Here is a 20,468-nt window from a genome sequence, read left to right on the forward strand (position 1 = left end):
AATCTTGATTTCTAACCTATTTGCATTCATTTTTGGATTTTTCCTCCTCCGCTCCTTTCCCATTACCATGGCATAACTCCAATCTCTTCGGGAAAATTTCTTAAAGTCACAAATTTATCAAGATGAAGACTTGGAGCAGTTGTTGTGTTGCCATCAACAAAATAGGGATATTCTTAGAGATTATCTGGGTGTTGTCAAATGTCAAAGAATGTAAGGGTTTTAGAAGGCATTACTTTAATCAGAGGCTATGGTAGTGCTACTTAGAGGATGTTCTTGCCTCCTCTAGTAAAGGGGAAAAAAATTTTAATGTTTGTTTTCATCTATGGATAGCAAACTATCTGGGAAGATTCAAGAGAGTTGAGATCATCTGTAGGACTAAAAGATTGTATATACATAAAATTGAAAAATAGCTTAGAAAATATGGGGTTTGGGGTGCAAATGAATACATTTCAGGGATATTGGATGGCTGATTTTTGCTCATACTATGGCTAAAATTACAGTAATCATTAACCCAAAAAATATAGATGAAAAATAAGTCTTACATGTATGCACATTGGATATGTATCAAGCCATAGAAGTATTTTCTCAAAAGGATTGTAAATGGTAGCTAGATTGGGCTGAAGCACTTGTGAAAATCAAGTATAAGATAGTTGATAAAAAGTTTATGTCAATTGCTACGACTTTACCCCCTTCTAGTGATGATAAGATGTTTGAGAAAGTGTCATAGTAGTCGAGTTTAAGAGATTCGAAGGGTGTTCTGCATAAGTTTACTATTGAATAAGTGAAAGAGTTGAAGATTGGATGTGATGGGCTTCTCTTGCCAATAGAAAGAGACTATTATGTACAAATGTTATCAAAGCATATAAAGGCTTTTGCATTTTAGACTATTGAAATTGGTTGCATTGATTTGAATGTTGTGGTGAGGTTGTGGCTTCAATGGTTGCTTTTACATTACTACATGTTCCATGGAATCTAAGACCAATTCTTATGCCTTCAGAATACTTGCCTAAGTTGATCGAGTTGTTAAATGAGAAGATCAAGACAAAAATTTTGGAGCCGTCATCAAATTCATATTCAAATATTTGATTTACCATGCCTAAGAAGAATGGTACATTGCGGTTCATTTAGGACATGTAGCTAGTTAACAAAGTAATGATAAGAAATATTGGAGCTAGGCCAGTAGTAGATGAGTTTAGAAGCATTTATGGAAAGGCTGTCTACTCATTTAGGGATTTGTACTTAGGTTATGATTAGTTTTGATTGGCTATGGAAAATAGAGATGCCATCACTATGAAGGCGCCCTTAAGATCGGTGTGTATGTGTATCCTTTCACAAGGGGCAACAAATTTTGTAGCCCATTTGATGAACACGATGAATAAGGTCTTGAAAGACTATATCCCATAGCTTCCTATGTTGTTTTTTGATTATGTGTCTATTAATGGCTATGTGGTATATAACAAAAATGAGGAGTTGGATGCAAATGGCTACAAGTTATTTGTTTCCAATCACATTGTTGATTGCAAAGAGATTTTTACTCTACTAGAGGAAGTATATTTAAGTGTATAAGGTCAAAGTTTGTATTGGTGTTGATTATAGGTCATATGTGTGGACCCTATGGTAGAAAGCCTTCACCAGTTAAGATTAATGGTATTTACAAGTTGTAGGAGACATGCTTTAGTATGTTAGAAGTCATGAGGTTTTTTGGTGCATGAGTTTTTAATCTCATATGGATTCCTCACATTGAACATGTTGTTGATGACCTCTATCAGCTCTTGATGATAGGACATAAGTTCCATTGGAAAAAGAAGCACAATAAACCTATGAAGACGTTGAAAAGATAATCAAAGTCTCCATCAACATTAAAGAAGGTAGATTACTTGCATGGAAAACCTACATAGACTAGTACTTGGACCTATATAAAACCTAATGGAAACTCATCATCATGGAGAGCCCTTATGATTCGATTCCTTTTGTGGGGGTTGTGCACTTTCCGTCCTATTGCAATGTTATGTCTATATGTCAACACAACAAGCTCATTCATCTTATTCATAACACTCTTACTTTACTTGTTCATGACCAATAGATGTGTCCATGGTCATGTGCAAGAAGCTAGAAGCAGTTAGAAGATTCCTAAGCCTACATGGTGTAGACATCTCTGACTAGGATGCAAGATCACTATGGAATGGGCAAACTATGGGATGGGATCTCCTCTTTGATATGTGCATCTACCTCTCATAAACCATCATGTTGATGTTGATATAGCTAGGAGAGTGAGGATGTGGCTAGGGGTGGGAGAGTAGAAGGTGGATCTAGCATGGTTTAAGTTGAATCCTAGAGAGTCAAGACTACTAAGCAAAACTACCAAAATTCACAAAGCTATAGTCAAACTAACCTTATTTTTTTCCTTAGTGAGTGTAGAAAAGGGGCCTTTTGATTTCCCAATGGGTTGAGAAATGGACTATGGAACTAATGTAGAACCGCTTAGTTATCCTCCTTGCCACAAGTGCAGCCACACAACCCAAGTCGAAGTATGACGCTAAGCTTACTGGCTTTGCTTGGTGTAAATCAAGTGCTGTGGCTCTACTCATAATAATTAATGTGATAATGCTATATAGCTTGAACGATCTACTCTTTATTGTTGACATCAAGGCTTTGTAAGAACGAGAATATCCAATTAACAAACATTTGCTGACCTTGGTTCATAGTGTCAACTCTGTTCTCAACCTACAAGAACAAATTCATGAGTATGTTTACTAGATTTCCTCTCTATTTCTTCCCTCATCTAGCGCTTCCTCTCCCACTCTTCCTTAGCTATATAATCTTCTCAAATAAGAGAATCTTGTCCCTCTCTTCTCTCTCTCTCTCTCTCTCTATCCTTTCTCTCATTCTCTCTTCTCTTCTCTCTTTTACTCTCTTCTTTATTTTCTATTTTCGATCACTCCTCTCTCCATTTGGTCTTTCTCTCTTCACTTCTCTCTTTTACTCTTTTACTCTCTTCTCTCTTCTCTCCTTTCTCTCCTCCCTCTCTACTCTTTTTCTATTTTCTCTCTCCTCTCTCTACTCAGCCTACTCTCTCCCTACTCTTCTGCTCTCTCTACTCTCTTTTCTCTCTCCTACTTGTACTCTCCCTACTCTCTCTCTACTCGTCTACTCTCTCTCTCTCTCTCTCTCTACTCTTCTACTCTCTATTCTCTTCTTCTTCTTCTCTCTCTCGATTCTCTCTACTCCTCTACTCTCTCTTTACATACTCTTCCTCTATTCACTCTACTCTCTATTTTTTTCTCTTCTCTTTCCTCTACTCTCTCTACTCTTCTACTACCTATTCTCTCTTCCTTTCTCTCTCCTCTCTCCCCTCTCACCTCCCTCTACTCTTTATACTCTTCATTATCTACTCTCCTTTCTCTTCTTTATCCTCTCTCTACTATCTTTTGTACTCTACTTTTTCTCTTCTTTCCCACGTCTTCTCTTTGTTCTCACTTTTGTCTTCTCTCTTTTTCTCTTCTCTGTTATCTGTTTTCTTATCTCTCTCCTCCCTCTTCATTTATTTTCTCTCCACACTCTCTAGTTGCTCTCTCTCCTCTCTCCTCTATCTATTCCCTCTCTTCTCTCACTGACCGTCTCTTTGTTCTATTTTTCTCTCTTCTCTCTTTGCTATCCTCTCTCTACTCTCTACTCTCTGCTCTTTGTTCTCTTATCTCTCTCCTATCTACAATCCCCCTCTTCTTTCCTCTTTCTGCTTTACTTTCTCTCTCCTCTTTCTCTTCTTTTTTTTCTCTCTACTTCTCTCCTCTCCTCTCCTCTACCCTTACCCTCTCTCTACCCTCTCTTCCCTCTCCTCTCTCATCTCTCTACCATACTTTCTCTCTCCTCCATACTCTTTTCCTAGTCTCCTTTGCCAAATCACCCCTCTCTACTCTACTTTCTCTCTCTCTCTACTCTAGTCTAATTTCTCTCTCCTCTTTCCTCTCTCTACTACACACACTCTCTCCTCTCTTATCTTTTTTCTCTTCTCTCTACTCTCTTCCTAGTTTATTCTTTTATATCAAATAAATGATTAGTTATTTAATTAGGTAATATTCTTTTCTCATTGTCCTCTCTCTTTTCTATATATTCTCTCTCTTCTTTCTTTTCTCTCTCCTCTCTACTCCTAGCATTTCTCTATCTAGTTTGCTTTCTCTCTTCTCTCCCCTCTCATCTTCTCTTTCTACTCCACTCTCTCTCATCTCTCTGCTCCCTCTACTCTCTCCCCTTTCCTCTTCTCTTTCTGCTCCTCTCCCCTCTCCCTCTCCTCTCTCCTCTCTCCTCTCTCCTCTCTCCTCTCTCCTCTCTCTCCACTCTCCTTTTCTCTATCCTCTCTCTACTCCCTCTCTTTTCTATTCTCTATTCTCTCTCTAAAATATGTTCTCTCTCCTCCCTACTCTCCTCTCTCAAATCTCTACTCTCTACTCCCTCTACCCTCTTTCTTTTCTTCTATCTTCTCTCTCTATCTCTCTATCTCTCTATCTCTCTGTCTCTCTGTCTCTCTATCTCTCTATCTCTACCTCTTTCTATCTCTCTCCACAATAGATGGTGGATATACCAACAAAGTTTAAGAGGGGAATGTGCATGATACAATTTTCAAATGTTAGGCCTTGCTATTGGAATAAGCATCGATAAATGCTTTGGAGTGAGTACACTAGTATATGCATCAAAATAGGCAATACAAAAACATCAAAGACAACAAATGTCATATATCAAGGATTAACCAACATGTATTTCAAGGATTTCATAGAAGAGTATATCGATAGTTATAGTGATGGGCATACAAGAAAAAGGAAAAAGTAGGTATTTTGGCCCTAAGGATCAAATCCCTGCTATTTATGTTTGATATCCGATCAAACATAGGCCATAAGGAAAAAACATTAGAAACAATAAATGCCATATATTAAGGATTATACCAACATGTATTTCGATGATTGCAGAGAAGAATGCATCGATAGTTATAGTGATGGGTGTACAAGAAAAAGGAACATGTAGGGATTTTGGCCCTAAGGATAAAATCCTTGCTATCTATGTTGGCTATCTAATCAGACATAGACTATAAGGAAAATAAGTGTAAGACATGATATGTATGTGCATCCATATATAGGGGAAAATGCACATGATGATACCTTCAATCAAAGATATTGTCCTTCTATAACTGATCAACATAGCAATCCTGCAACAAAAAAAAAGATATGAAACTAAAGTTAATTCCATCAAACATGATGTGTAAGCACGTATAGAACCATAAGTTCTTGGATTAAAGATTGCTGCCTCTCCTTCAAGTTGGAATAGCTTGTTTACAAGATGCTTCATGCCATGTTGCTACCTATACTCCCTCTCTACTCTTGACTTGGCTTGCATATGAGAACTAGTAAGAACAACCCATGCAATAAATTAGTATGTCTTAAAAAACTAAACATATAAATTTTTTAAAAACTAATTAAATAAGGTCATCTTTAGAAAGTTTATTTCAAAGGTAGCATAGCCACCACTTCCAAGGTTTTATGTCAAGCCAAACTCAACTCGCATGCATGCATGCCTCCTCCTTCTATTTCTTCCACTTATTAGTATTTTCCTTAGTTTCCTCCCTTACTAATTTCAATTGCTTTTTTCAAATTAGGTGGGATGAGACATGCCATTGATATAGACATCTCATGCCTTTGAGTGAAGGTAGGAGAGATGTTTCATGGTGGACATTTGCATATAATCAATTGAAAATCTATCTTCTATAGATGGCTATGGAAACTCTCTATGGAGAGTTCTTATGGCCATACCCTTTTTCTGAAGTCACAAGATTTTGTGCCTTCCATAGCATAGTAATGTTATATCAATATTTGAAGAAAACAAGGTCATGCATATGATTGATAAGTTCTTTTCCCCTCCTTATTCATGACCACTACCATGTTTGCATATTGATGATGTAGGAGAAGCCAAGAGGAGTCACTAGTGTCCTAGTCCTATCTGTTGTAGACACCTCGAACATGGATGGTAGTTGCTATGGGATAGAACACCATTGTGGGATGCACTCTCCTCTCTGATATGTATAGTTGGCTCATAAACCTTTATGTTGATGTCGTAAAATGGGAGAGCAAGGATATAGTTAGGGGGCAAGGGAGTAGGCAGTGGATCTAAGGTAGTAGGATCTAAACCTTTGAGATTACTCGGTGGAACTATTAAAGCTCCCAAAGCCATGATCGAATGTGTCTAGTATCTGTCTCCTTATTAAGTGTGGAGAAGGGGCCTTTGATGGCTCAATAGCGTAAAAATTGGGTTGGGAAGGACTTGAGGGATAGGCTGAGGAATGGATTGGGGAAGGTCACTCTATCAAGTATTGGGTCATTGTCTCTATGGTGTCAAGGCATCACTACCACTGCAAGGATTCCAACCACAAGCAAGGTTACAACCTAAGGAGTGAGGACGAGAGCACTGGCTCTGCTCGATATGAGAAAAGTGCTTTGACTCTGCTCATATGATATAATGATATTTTGAGTTCAAGGTGTGAATATCCTTGTCTAGACTAAGAAAAGAAAACTTCTATGTATGGTAGAGTTTGGTGAAATTGTTTTTTGTCTTGCTTGAGATGATAAAGGAAAGCACTTGATAGTAGGTGGATTAGATGTTGTTCAACTTTTCCATCTACCACATTTTGATTGGGATTGGTCATGATTTTACCTAATCAAGATTGAGCAACATATCAAAAAAAGATGAGTTTTCTTTATGTGTTGCAAATCCAATATTTAAAGTGCGCCTTTTAGGAAAAGAGAAAGCATTGAGCTGAGCTGGATTAGGAAAAAAGAGGCCATCTGAAAAGAAGAGGAACTTCATGAATATGAAGGGGGGAAGGGGGAGAAAATGCTAGGTAGGCAATGTATGGACGGGGAATGCATTGTCCTCTCTATCATTAGGAGTCCCCATTGATAACAAGGGAGGAGTTGTTGTGGTGAGCCATAGCTAGCTATGTATCTTGATTAATGTGGGAAGGTAGCGATGCAATGATTCATGAAGAGGAAAACATAATTTTTTTCAATTGATCATTTTGGTTGAAGATGAAGAGAGGAAATAATATTCTTGAAGGCATGTATGTGTTTTGTACATGAACGCTGGTGATGGCAAGGTTAAAAGGCAGAGTTTGTATCAAATTATAGTAACCATAGACAAATAATAATTTGTAGAGTATACTTTGGTGCTGAGTGATATTGTATATGGTGATGGTACCCTATTAGACATAAATTGTAGTGTGTTCCTAAAAGAGCAAAAGGAGGTAAACTGCTTGATGTAAGCTACTATATAATATTGTATCTTATCTACTAGGAAGCTGGGACTGCAGTCAAGAAGAGGTTTTAGCTAGGACTATATCAAGAAGAGGTTTTTCATGGAATTATAGGATGAAGGCTCGATCTTCATTTGGGCAAGAGTGTGAGTCTAAGGGACTTAGGAGCTTGCATATATAATGTAGGTAGCATGGTTACTATTGAAGGAAAACTTGGCAATTAGAAAGGTTCACTATTAAAGTGTCTATTAGAGTAGAAAAAAACTTCTATAAGCCTCATCTTGACAAGTCATGGTTGTTGATAGAAAGGCTAGACCTTCATTGTGGGCAACAGTGTGATTCTAAGGGATAAGTCATTAGTTCAGGAGCTAGCATAGATATTGTAGGTATTGTGGTGACTATTGAAGGAAAACCTAGCAATTAGAGAGACCGACTATTAACATGTCTATTGGAGTAGAAAAGAACCACTATAAGCCTCATATTGACAAGTCATGGATGTTTGATAAAGAGATTATTCATGAAGACTAGAGTATGATTCACCATTGAGAAAGCACACTTTGTGTAGCTAAGTAGGTGAGTTTTGGGCTACAGTTGTAGCATGATTGGGAGACAAAGATGGCAATCAGTGCAAATTGAGGCGTTTGGTCCATGTGAAATTGCATTATGGAATTTTTTCTTTCATGTCCTCTATGATACCACGATTGAATAGGAGTCAAAGACTACAATTTGTGAGCTAACTAAAAGTAATAATAGTACAGACTTGAAGACCATGTGATCATAGATAGCTTCCATGTTTGATTGTTGCATGAAGACATTGACTGCAAAAATATTGAAATAGCCAATGTGATTACTAAAGGTGGAAAAGAATTTGATAGTCGGTTAGAGAGGCTAGCAATGAGTGGAAGGCCATTGTTGGGATTTCTTTCACTTCTTCAGGTGATCCACTCAATTCTTCTAGTGCCAGTTTGAGTTTGATTGTATGGGACACAACCAACAATCCTTCTATAGATGTTGATGAGGAAGAGAAGTTATGGAGGCATCTTTGCTCCAATTCTAGGATTCATAACTAAACTATATTTTTAGTGTAGTGATCCATGTCTACTAGGATAATTGCCATGGCAACGTTCATGTCTATCCAACTAGTTTAGCACTTGAAGAGGTTGCAAGGGTATTGAAAGATCATGTTTCTATTTTCCTTGGTAAGGAAAAATCCTCCATGTAAACTTGGGAAAGAAAAGACTGTGTGTATCTCTCTCTCATATAGGGTACAAATTTGAAATGAAATTAGAATCTTACATCTAGATCTTTAGAACATATCTATATGATGATTTTTTGGATTGGAAGAGTTTCAATGAAAATAGACAAAGGGGTGAGAAGATGACACTTATGTATAGTGTGATGATTAAATGCCAAGTAATTGATCATGGGTTTTGGATATATGGACCCATGTTTCATGATGAAAAATGAAACTTGAGATAGTGTTATTAATAGAGTTTGGATATTGATTGTCAATAAAAAGTTTCTACTTCATCATCTTCTCTTCTTGGTTCTTCACTTTTTGAACTCTCACAACCAAAGGTCCACTGGCCACATACAAATAAAAATCTTTCCCACATCTTTGGCAAACCCAATGTGAAATCGACTATGGAAAGGGTTCTAATATGGAATTCCAATTGTATGTAGATGTTGATCCGGGTTTTTTACAACCCGGATTACTACCACAAAATTTTGGCCAAAGCCCCTATCAAGAGCCTACCATATCACTCTGGGTTTACTCTTCAAGCACTAGGTATACTACATTGCTTCTCGATTACGATAACTCTAGCAAATGGGGGGAACAAGTTCTTAGAAGGCATGTCAATGTAAAGGGTCAAAGGGATGGTTATCTTAGTGAAGATGAAAATGGATTACACCTAGGAGTTGAGTGAATGCATAGATTTTTCAAAGGACTAGCCTCCAACTACACATGGGCCCCGTCTGCATCACTAAGATTTGGAATCTATCACCATCATTAGAGGACACCTCACCCTTGCACACAAGTCAATATCCACATCATGGTGTCATTTGGATCTTACACAAAAGCTTACAAGCATGGACCCCTTTTGTCACATGCTTATATGTATTTATATACATATGGGGGGACTAAAGTCAAAGCAACTTTTGAAAGCCATTTTTTATAATCTCAATAACTCCCAAGAAAAAGCGAATTTCAAGAAAATTCTCGCGCACGCTGATCGGTTTCGACCTGGTCTACAAAGTTGCAGAAGAAACTTTTTCCAAATTCCTCACGGATTTGAAGTTACGAAGGCGCAGACTGCTGGCTACATGAAATTTTCTTCTCTCTTTCACCACACCAACTTTCCACTCTATCCTTCTTGTAAATATATTATAATAATGTGCTTTGGGCACCCACCTCTTGTAATCTAGCTCCATTTCTCTATTTTGTCTACCACCACCCTTGGCTTCTTGCATGATGATCAAGGTGGGGACTTGTCCCATCCACTACTCTCCATATTTTCAAAGATGCCATACATCATCTAGGATTATGTTAATCAAGAAGATTAGCTTAATCTAATCCCTCATGGAGGCTATATAAAGAGCCCATGGAGAATGAGAATGGGGGAGGGAAGGAAGGACAATGACAAGTCCATGAGAGCACTCTACAATATCCTCATCTCTTTGAGGTAAGCTATGAGAAGTTCTTTTATTATGTAGTATAATGGCAAGCTTCCTCTACCTCTTCTCCTATTATCTCCCTCTCTTCTCATCTTTTCATTCCATGTAGCATAATGGCAAGCTTCCTCTACCTCTTTTCCTATTATCTCCCTCTCCTCTCATCTCTCTCTCTTATATTCCAATGTGGTGTCTAGCACATATATTCTCTCTTGTAAATTTGTGTCTTTGCTCTCTTGATTCTCTTTGAGAATAGGGATGTCCTAGCCCATCCTCCCTTTGGCTAGGTGGTGCCCCTCTTTAGTTCTCTTAGTGAGGATTGGAGGTTGGATGGGTAAGAGGCAACCCGTTCATCATTTCAGCCCTCAATGTCATTCGCAAGGATTTAAGAACCCAATTGAATCCAGACATGGTTTATAAAGCGGATGTGATGTAGCTATTTCATACATTTACAACATGTATGTAGCAACAAGAAGTTGCAAAAGCTACTAAAAGGATGGAGGATTTGGCCATAGAGGTGTTTGTATTGATAGAAAATGAGTTGGATCTATTTGATGAGTGGGATATGACAAAATATTTCAGAATGTATGATAGGGAGATGCAACTACAAGGTTTCCTAGAAGATCAAAGGATAGTGTATTTTGAACGAATTGTGAAAAGAAAAATTAGGATGCAAATTTAAGACATATGGTTCAACTTGGGAGAATTTCAAGAATACTCTTAAAAAATAGTAGTCTAGGTTGGATCTAGAGGAAGATGAAGATCTAGAGTTAGGTTGTGAAGATGCTTTACAATAGCATGTAATAAAGATTGTGCATGATAACCTTGGAAATTTGCTACTTGCTTCTTAGGATGCTATTTTGGATACTAAAGATCTAGGTGACTTGCATAATATAGATGTAATATAGATGTGGTCTTTATAGATGCTAGTGCTAAATTTTCTAATGATAAATAGATGCAAATACCTTCTCAAGATGCTTATGATATGGACGAGTTATTCAATGATACAATCATACTATTTGAAGGTGTGCAAGGTATGCATGCTTTATTTGTTGATGAAAATATGCTATCTATTGATGCTTAAGAATGTGGAAGGTTTAATAATGTAAATGAGGCAATGACATTGCATGCTAATGATGCTTAGTTTATGAGTACACATGATAGCTTGTATAGAATGCATATGATGTTTTCAATAGGGATGCAGAAGATATGGATGTTATGAATGAGGATGCAATTGTGAAGATTGCATATGCTAGTCAACCTGTGCAAGCCACCAAAGAAGGTGCTTTTCAAGGTCTATTAGTGCAATGTGTCAAGGGACATAAGTGGTAGGCCATAAACCATATGGGTTTGAGTAAAGAGACAAGATAGAAGGGATTCATGAAATTCTATGATTCAAATTAAAGAAAACTCTAACAATTTCTCTCAACAACAATTCCACATTGTTGAGAGATAGGCATGTGAACCCTACATATGCAAGGGTGGATTAGGGTAGTTGGGTGTGAATGAACTGGAGGGCAGGGGGAAACCCTAACCCTAGCCATCTAGAGGCTATATAAATAGCCTAAAGGCTACTCTCAATGTAGAGGATAGTGCACTAGTTATACTTGTGAACAACGCACTGAGCAATATCTTCTTCTTGTACTTGAGCTCTCTATCTCCCTCTTGTGAACACTCTCATGCTCTCACTCTTATATTTCAACATGGTATCATAGACATCTCTAATCCAACAAGCTTCCTTCTATTCCATTTCCCACTACGTGCACATGAGCATGTCATTTTCTCATCATACATCTTTACCTGCATAGCTGCAAGCCATACCCACCTTTGTTGGAGGACCTGGGGTGAACAAAAGAGAGCATATTTTTCCTTAATTTCTCCTAGCTCAAGTCACTTTAGCATGCCACAACAATCCTCAACATTAGGCAGCCAGAAGGACATCGTTACAGAATTTGTGAATCTGGTGTAGATTTCACTGAGTTTAGCTCAACGGCGCAACCTATTGAGGGCATAATCATCCAAGCTACCATAGGGCTTTGTTAGCCCCCCAAGTGAGCTATCTCCACCTAAGAATATTTGGAAAAATTCCATCCCTACTGCTCACACAAAGCAAAACCTAACTAGGTATCCTACTGGCCACCATAGCCACAAGCTTGAAAGCTTGACTTTCTTGTTTTTTTCATCTTTTACTGTCATCAACAGTGATTTTAATCACTGAATCAATGCCTCCATAGTCATTTAATGATCTATGGTATTCATTTCAATGAAGATTCTTCATTTGGTGGGCATCATTAAGCTTGCCAAGATGGATATAACATCTCAAGTGGTCTTAACTTTGAGATGAGTGCTTCTTAGCACTAAAATGCATTTAGTTGTCATTAGTTGCTATTGTTTTATGATAAAATAGAAATATGGATGTAATTGAAATCTCCTTGGACTCCTCTACAAGTATTGAAGTTCTCGGTCAACCTTCTTCAACCAAACACTCATCCACTAGACCACAAGATTGGGAGGAGCCAAAAGTTCAATCCAAGTTTACTTCATTAAAGCCCAAGAAGACAATCAAACCAAACAAAGGGTTGTCCAAAGGAAAGTACCACCAAATTATTATTTGGAATTACTCCACATGTAAAACTTTCAACCTTTCTCATCCTTGCACAGTTTTAAGTCTACACAAGTCCTCCATTTGGTTTGCACATATTGGCCATTGTGTAAAGGACTAGACACTGCCATTGCCTAGAGCAATCGATAAGACCTTCCAATCATGGTCATGGCTTATGTCAATGTTAGACCTCGAATTTGTAAGTTTGATGGAAAATACTTTCATCCATGGCAAGCACTGGTGAAGTATAAAATGATGGAATGGGGCTACTAGCCCTTCATCAAAGGGACCAAGGTTCTTGATCCATCAAACCCACTTGATGTAGAAGATGATGAAAGAGCCCAAGCCATCATCGTGCTTCATCTAGATGAGTCTGTAATTCATCATATTGACCAAATCTCCACTAAGGAGAAATGGGACGAGCTTGAAAAGCTTTATGATGCTAGAAGAAAGAACTATAAAATTTTCCTTAAGATCAATTTTTTTAGCTTGGAGTATAAACAAGGAGGAGACCTAGGTAAGTTCATTCCTCAAATGAAGGGGCTCATGGCATAGCTAGCCTTAGTTCAAGCTCCAATTCATGATGAAGATGCCATTGCAATTCTCTTGAAGGCTGTAAAGAAGGTATTTTCAACCCTTATAACTACTCTTACAAAGATCCCTAATCTAAATTTGGAAAGCACCATCCAATCTTGTTTAGAGGAGGAGAAAAGAAATCAAAAAGAAGATAGCACTAGTCAAGCATCCACTTCAACAGCCCCCGTGACTAAGTCTTGGTTCATACTGTATCCACTAAATGCTCCTTCTGCAACAAAAAGGGACATCTTGTCAGAAAGTGTTTGAAAAAATATCCTGACAAAATGAAATGCAACAAATGTAAGAAGACATGGCATATTACTAATAAATGTCCTACCAACCTTGGAGTACCAAAAGCATTGGAGGACAACTTTGTCTCCAACCCACCTGATGATTGAATTTTCTGAATCTATAATAGGCATGTGAACCCTATGTATGCAATGGTGGATAAGGGTAGTTGGGTGTGAATGAACTAGAGGGCAGGGGGAAACCCAAACCCTAGCCATCTAGAGGCTATATAAATAGCCTAAAGGGGTCACTCTCAATGTAGAGGAGAGTATACTAGTTGTACTTGTAAACAACTCACTGAGCAAGATCTTCTTCTTGTAGTTGAGCTTTCTCTCGCTCCCTCTTGCGCACACTCTCATGCTCTCATTCTGATATTTCAACACACAGAATGCACTATAACTCTTAGTAATCTCTTCTCTATACAACTAAACAAACTCAATTTGGCCAAGAGACTTTGTATCTTAGTGATGGACTACACAAAACTCTTCCTACTAAGACAATAACTCAAGATCTTATCTCTACTCAAAAGGAATTTATACTAGTAATACAAAGTACTTAGCTCAAAACAATGCTTCTAGATCACTCTAAATAGCTTGAATGATGCATGTAGTCACTCCACTGATACTATTCAGACCAAGATCTCTTGAATTACCTATCAAAAACCCTCTCTTTTCACAGTCAAGGTTCACATATAATAGTACATATTCGGCCATAAATATGGCATGTTTACTTACTCTCTTTCCCAAACACTAAGTTTACCTTTCAAAACTAAAGTGGGACTTGCCTCTCCTTTGGTTCTTGCTTATTATTAAGCTTTGATTCCCTTCAAACATAGTAGAATGGTGACCTCAACACATTAGTTTTCTTCATGTTTCATTCAATGTAGATTCTCCTCCTTTTATCCCTACTCCTCCAATCTTAATCTTGAGCACTATGTCTTTTCAATTGGTCCCTTGGTCACTTCTTTGGACTCCTAAAATGTTTTGAACCCCTTTCCTACTTGGTTCACCACTTTAGACATGAGGACTAACTTAAGAATCTCTTGAAATACTAGTACTAACTTACTCTTGGAAAGTCTTGACATACCCTGTTACTCTTGTCAGGTCATGTAAATGCCCACCGTATGAACTCTTGGGACAAGCATTCTCCATTATTTTTTTATTTTGGAATTCCTTATATACTTGAATTCTTGCTTGGACCTATAAACTAACTCTAATTTACCCAACATACACTAGATAGGATACAACTCTCATAGATTCACATGCAAAATGGATTGGGAGCTTATAAAGAGGCCTCATTACTTGAAGCAAAGTCCAAAATCAACATGAATTTAAAGAGATCATTTAGCTATGAAGAAAAATCTAAAATAAATGTATGCTTATAGCCAACATGTCATACGTGTCTTTAACCATGCTTATACTTAGATGGCAAGGGAGGTTTACATTTTATTTTTATCACCTAAACATCACTAGAAATGTTGTTCTTATAATATTCACTCATAAACATGTAAACCTATTGCATGAATTAAAAAAAATAGATTATTTTAAATCTCATTAAATACATTTTACATTCATAATGGGGCCAATTTCATGGACATATTCACAAGTTATAGAAGAGTATGACTTAATGGGGCCTTTACATCTACAAAGGGTTATGTAGTGAAGCCTCCATGGGTCAAAGATACCCCAATTAGTGGCAAAAGTATTTTTGGTGATCCTTTGAGTGAGTTTTCACTTTATTGTGTATAGAAAAACATTTGAAACCTAGATGATTTTACACTAGGCACCCACTTGACCGCATGTTATATGTCCAAAAGAGGATACTTTTCTCTTTTTGTTGTGGCATCAACATGTTTTTATAAAAATTGAGCACATCACATCAAGAAATTCCAAGCATAGTAGTGGATTACTTGAGATTAGGATAAATTTGGGACCTAGGTGGTTTTACACCAGGCCCCCATTGACCACATGTTATATGTTCAAAAGAGGATATTTTCTCTTTTTGTTGTGGCATCAACATGTTTTCATATAGAATTGAGAACATCACGTTAAGAAATTCCAAGCATAGTAGTTGATTACTTGAGATTAGGATAAATTTTAAAAATTTCCAAGCATAGTAATGGATTACTTGAGATTAGGATACCTATAGTGATATGTAAAACCAATTGCCTCACATTGTAGAAAAAGAGTAAGGAAACAACCTACTACATGAGGTAAAGTAACTATCTAATGTTGTCATATGCTTACTCATGAGATCATCTTATCTTGCTCTGAGAAAAGTTTCTCATTGTTGTGATGCCACTTTCATTTGGATAATTTTAGGGCAAGACTTTTCCAAAAGATAGGAATGTGAAAATGGAAGGTGACTTTGGCTAGAGAGTCTTGTGTACAATGCATATCGAGAATCAAATAATAATAACTTGATTAGAAAGTAAATGAAAGAATCATATGCAATATTTTCTTGAGAAGTGATGTCAAACATTCATAGAGTGATTGACTGATGCCAGGAGGCATATTCCACGGTGGATTCCGTGAGGATTTACGGTGGATTCCGTAAACTTAGATGACCGGGGCTCATACACAAAGAGGATTCTTTGTGCGAGAAGTTGATGGGGACGCCTGTCCTTTTCGGGCGTTTCATTAATTTAGTGTGTACATGGGTGATTCCATAGCGGGTGATTCCGCAAAATGCATACTAAACTCATAAACGTTTATGAGTTTAGTATGCATTTTGCGGAATCACCCGCTATGGAATCACCCATGTACACACTAAATTAATGAAACGCCCGAAAAGGACAGGCGTCCCCATCAACTTCTCGCACAAAGAATCCTCTTTGTGTATGAGCCCCGGTCATCTAAGTTTACGGAATCCACCGTAAATCCTCACGGAATCCACCGTGGAATATGCCTCCTGGCATCATTATAGTAGCTATAATTGCAAGTATAGGTGTCATAAATGCTAGTACAACTATCATAAATGCAGGGATAATAGTAAATACAACAAGTGCAACATGTAGATTGATAGGAAGTGTTGGTGTAGTAGTAAATTCAATAGCGAATAAAGTGGGTTTAGCTATGGAAAAACCTTGTACAATAGAGAGAAGTCATTACAAATGTTATCTCTCAACCATGGAGATATTTTTGGAGGATTTATATGTAGGTGACTGGTTGAAAACAAGACAGTGTCTCAGTATGCTATCTAAGAAAGACAAGTGGTTTGAAGAGGAATTCAAGAGGATAAAAAGGAAGGTAAATGGGTTCTTCTTGAAAGATAGATATTTTAAAAGTATATGAAGAAGACGAAAGGGGCTCCATTAAGAGTCCTTGGTGATAGAGCTACTCTACTCCAGTGTTTATTTTCGAAAGTCCCCTATGTTTATTCCATTGAAGGTTTCATGAACAAGTGTCTTTCTTGTGGAAGGGCCTTTTCAAAATGTTGACCTTCAATAGATATGCATTCTAAAGTTTGCATTTCTAGCTAATAGAATAGTATTTGAGAAAAAAAAAACTATGACATTTATATAAGCCATCTTGTTGGTTTTTCATGTCCATTAATTTACAAAAATCTAATATCGACATGATATGATGATAGAATATTTATAACTTAGTACAACATATGAGTAATTATTTAAGCGCTTAAAAAATTATAATGCTATCACCAAAAATAAAATTGCAATGCCCGGTTGAGGCTAAAGCTCAATCAATTAAGATAGTCTAGAAAGACAACAAGATAGCTTTGCGATCATCCATAGTCTCAAATGAAATAGCAATACAATCAAATCACACCATTACTTATACTTTTTTATATCAACTTTGTTGCTACCACATAAACATTGCGATGAGCTTTTAATTCATCCCACGTTGTATAGATGGCATCCCAATCAACATTTGTAGGATCCTTAGCACCATTGTGTATGAAAGGAACATGAGTTGATTCAAGCTCTAAAGTGACAATCTATTGTGATCATTGGACTTAATATGATTCATTTTGGAGAAACCTCTCTCATATAGTCAATTGTGCTTGCAACAATGACCAAGCACGCATGCCATAACTACCCTTCTATAGCAAGGTTTGTAAAATCATACCCTTCTCTAGGAAGGGCAAATTTTTTTACTTGCCCTTGGATAACAAGGTTTTAAAAATATTTGCCTTCTCTTGAAGGTCAAAACGCCTAAGAAGGGCTCTCCATTCCTAAAAAAGAGTCAAGGCTCCGTCATGTCCTAAGGCCCGTTCCCGATGGACACGTTTTTGTGTTATCGAGGAGCAGACAGGCACGCTGAGGTGTCGGGCTTACAATAAGGCAAACGAGAGCACGTCGCGAGACGTGTTTATTCGACGGATGCTTCGGGGGACCCGAGACACAGAGAGAGAGAGAGAGAGGTTTCTAAAAACTCTAGAGAGCTTTTCACCCTCGGAGACGTAGTACCGGTGGGAGCGACACCTATAAATGGTGAGCGCAGGCCCGGCGCCAGAGGTAGCACACGCAAAAAACACAAGCTCACGCACAAACAGCGCCCTTTATACCTTCAATACAGCAATATTGTCTATGGCAGCCATAGTTGGGCCGTGGGGGGGCTTCGCGGGCGGTAGCCCCTTCGACGACGGTTGGAGCAACGGTGGGGTGTGCAACCTCACCATCTACTACGCGTCCAACAATCTCAATGGCTTTTGAGTCGTGTACGGCAACGGCACCACCGTGTTGCACGGCAGTGCCAACGGTACCGTCGTGGAGGTATGTACGTCGTAAAATTACTAGCCAAGTCGTGGCGCATTGCTTTGATTATTGCTATACGTTAATAGTGAGAACAAGAACATCTTCCATCCCGACTCCAACTACAAGGGAGTGCTAGCGATGGGCGTCTCCTCCGCACAAGCGCCTCAACTGAAACCCTCTGGCATGAACGGTCACGTTGTTCGCCCACAAATCCTTGGCTTCTTCGGCCGTCAGGGTACCCATATTGATAGCCTGGGCTTCTACATCTCCGATCCCCGCTTCAACTAATTTATAAGAAGCCGGCCCGCCTCTTTGTATAACTATGCCCTGGTTGAGGCATGCATGAATAAATAACTTCCGTTGTCGTCTTGTGAATGCCAATTTGGAATTTCTTCGTTCAGAAATCCTCAATGTTTGAGCCACCGCAACGGGTAGAACACGACGGTTGTCTTTTCACGGTTCAGCGTACTAGAAACTTCTGGAGGAATTAGAGACCGGTCACGCCCAAGGCTAGTGCGGGGAGCAGGAACCCCCCCCCCCCCTTTGCCCCCCACTCCTATGAGGGTTGCAATTAGTGGGAGTGGGGGTTCCTTACCCCTCTCTTCCTACCACTTACACTTGCCAAAAACTGAGTGCTAACACTAGGTTACTAGGGTTATCGCATTTCATTGGGGGATGACATGTTTACATGGATTAGCAACCAGACAGTGCATTTCTCATAGAAAACGTGGGACTGATTTTGTCATTTCTCATGACTAGTATATAGCTGGGACATGGTGCGACCCCTATGTGATACTAAGATCCCAAAAGCCCCGTTCGTCCCATTGCCCCTGGGTGTGCTAGGGCCCTTAGAATGGAACCCAAAGATTACATATATTTCAGCTTGCTTTCTCTCACTCATGCTCTCATTCGCACCGATGCACACCCACGCATGCACACACATATACACATGAAGAAGTATTGAGAACCCTTAAAAGAGATCATGTGGTCTCCTAGTCCTAAAAGTTTTACAAGTCTAACAAACTAGTGATTTACAAATGCAAAATCAAATGTCTTCTTCTTCCTCTTCTTCAGAGGAATTGGCTCATCAAGCACATCACAAATTCGAATGGTGTCAACTATAATCAATGGCTATCCTTAAATTTTCTAAAAGCAACATGCCAATCAAGAAAGATCAAATGTTCTTCAAAATGAGGGTTTTACATCCCAGAAGATACACCATGTCTTCTCTAGAAGAAACCCCACATCAATTCAAGATCCAAAGTCAATCATTTTTTCAATCTTTTCACATTGAGAATATTATTGGCAATACCTCACTCTGTGTTTCCACAAGTAGCGATATACTTATGTACCTTCTGTATGTAGCCTATAAATTAGATATTATTTTGTGTTACGGGGGTTCCGTATATGTAAACCCTCTATATCACATGCATTCAAGGTCTTTTTAATAATACACTCATCTATGAATTTTCTGGAAATAAGACACACCCTTTTTTAGTCAATCAATAAATTGGCCCTCTATATGGCACCCTTTTGTACGTAAACATTTTATAAAAATAGTGTATAATCAATACCTTCTTTTGAGCCCGCATGATGTGCTTACATATTTTTGAGCCACACCCTCGAGATCGTGTGTTAGATTAAGGATTTTGCATGACCCACCCTACGTGTATCTTGAAATTTATTCATCACATTTGATTTGCAACATTTGATTACTGCCTCCTTTGGCTAACAAAGCCTTTGAATAAATGTGTTATGACTTGTAATGTGCACTATAGGGTAATGCATACTATACCACCACTCATAAGCATGTTCCATGATGTGGCCTTTGCATAATAGGATTTTAATTGAGCAAATAGCAATGTAGATCATCCCCTCATCCCTATATATTATACCTAGTTTTTGATTCCTTTTGTCTACCTAATAAAGGTGAGATTTACATCCTATAGTGCATTGAAACCCTCTAAAATGCTACTATCTGTTAGAATATTGAAGGGACCCATCCTGTGTAAAGTGCATATATTTTTGTGGAAAGAATCGAGGGCATTCCTACATTATATCATGGAGTTCAAATTAGGGAGCACCAGGGTACCCTCTTGAGCTTTTAGGCGGTAGATTAGTTCTTAAAGTAACCTCAATTTCTCACTATGCCACTTGATTTGTTAGCTTGTAGCCAACATTCATTGCATGCATGCGTTTCAACCCTGTTTTATAGCTCACCTGATATTTGCCATAAATAAAATGCCTAGATATTGGGTGATGGAGATGGTAGGAAGGGTGTGCTACTCAATAGTACTTCCTTGTACCATGTTTCGAGCTCC

General features: G+C 38.2%; 1 pseudogene; it reads left to right on the forward strand.

Moving 5' to 3' along the window:
• The first annotated feature begins 17,930 nt into the window (after nt 1-17,930).
• On the forward strand, nt 17,931-18,520 carry LOC148041593 (uncharacterized; annotated as a pseudogene).
• Nucleotides 18,521-20,468: the final 1,948 nt, after the last annotated feature.

This window comes from Lygodium microphyllum, chromosome 1, assembly GCF_053477565.2.
Source record: "Lygodium microphyllum isolate KBCC chromosome 1, Lygodium_microphyllum_v1.1.10, whole genome shotgun sequence".
Lineage (NCBI taxonomy): Eukaryota > Viridiplantae > Streptophyta > Polypodiopsida > Schizaeales > Lygodiaceae > Lygodium > Lygodium microphyllum.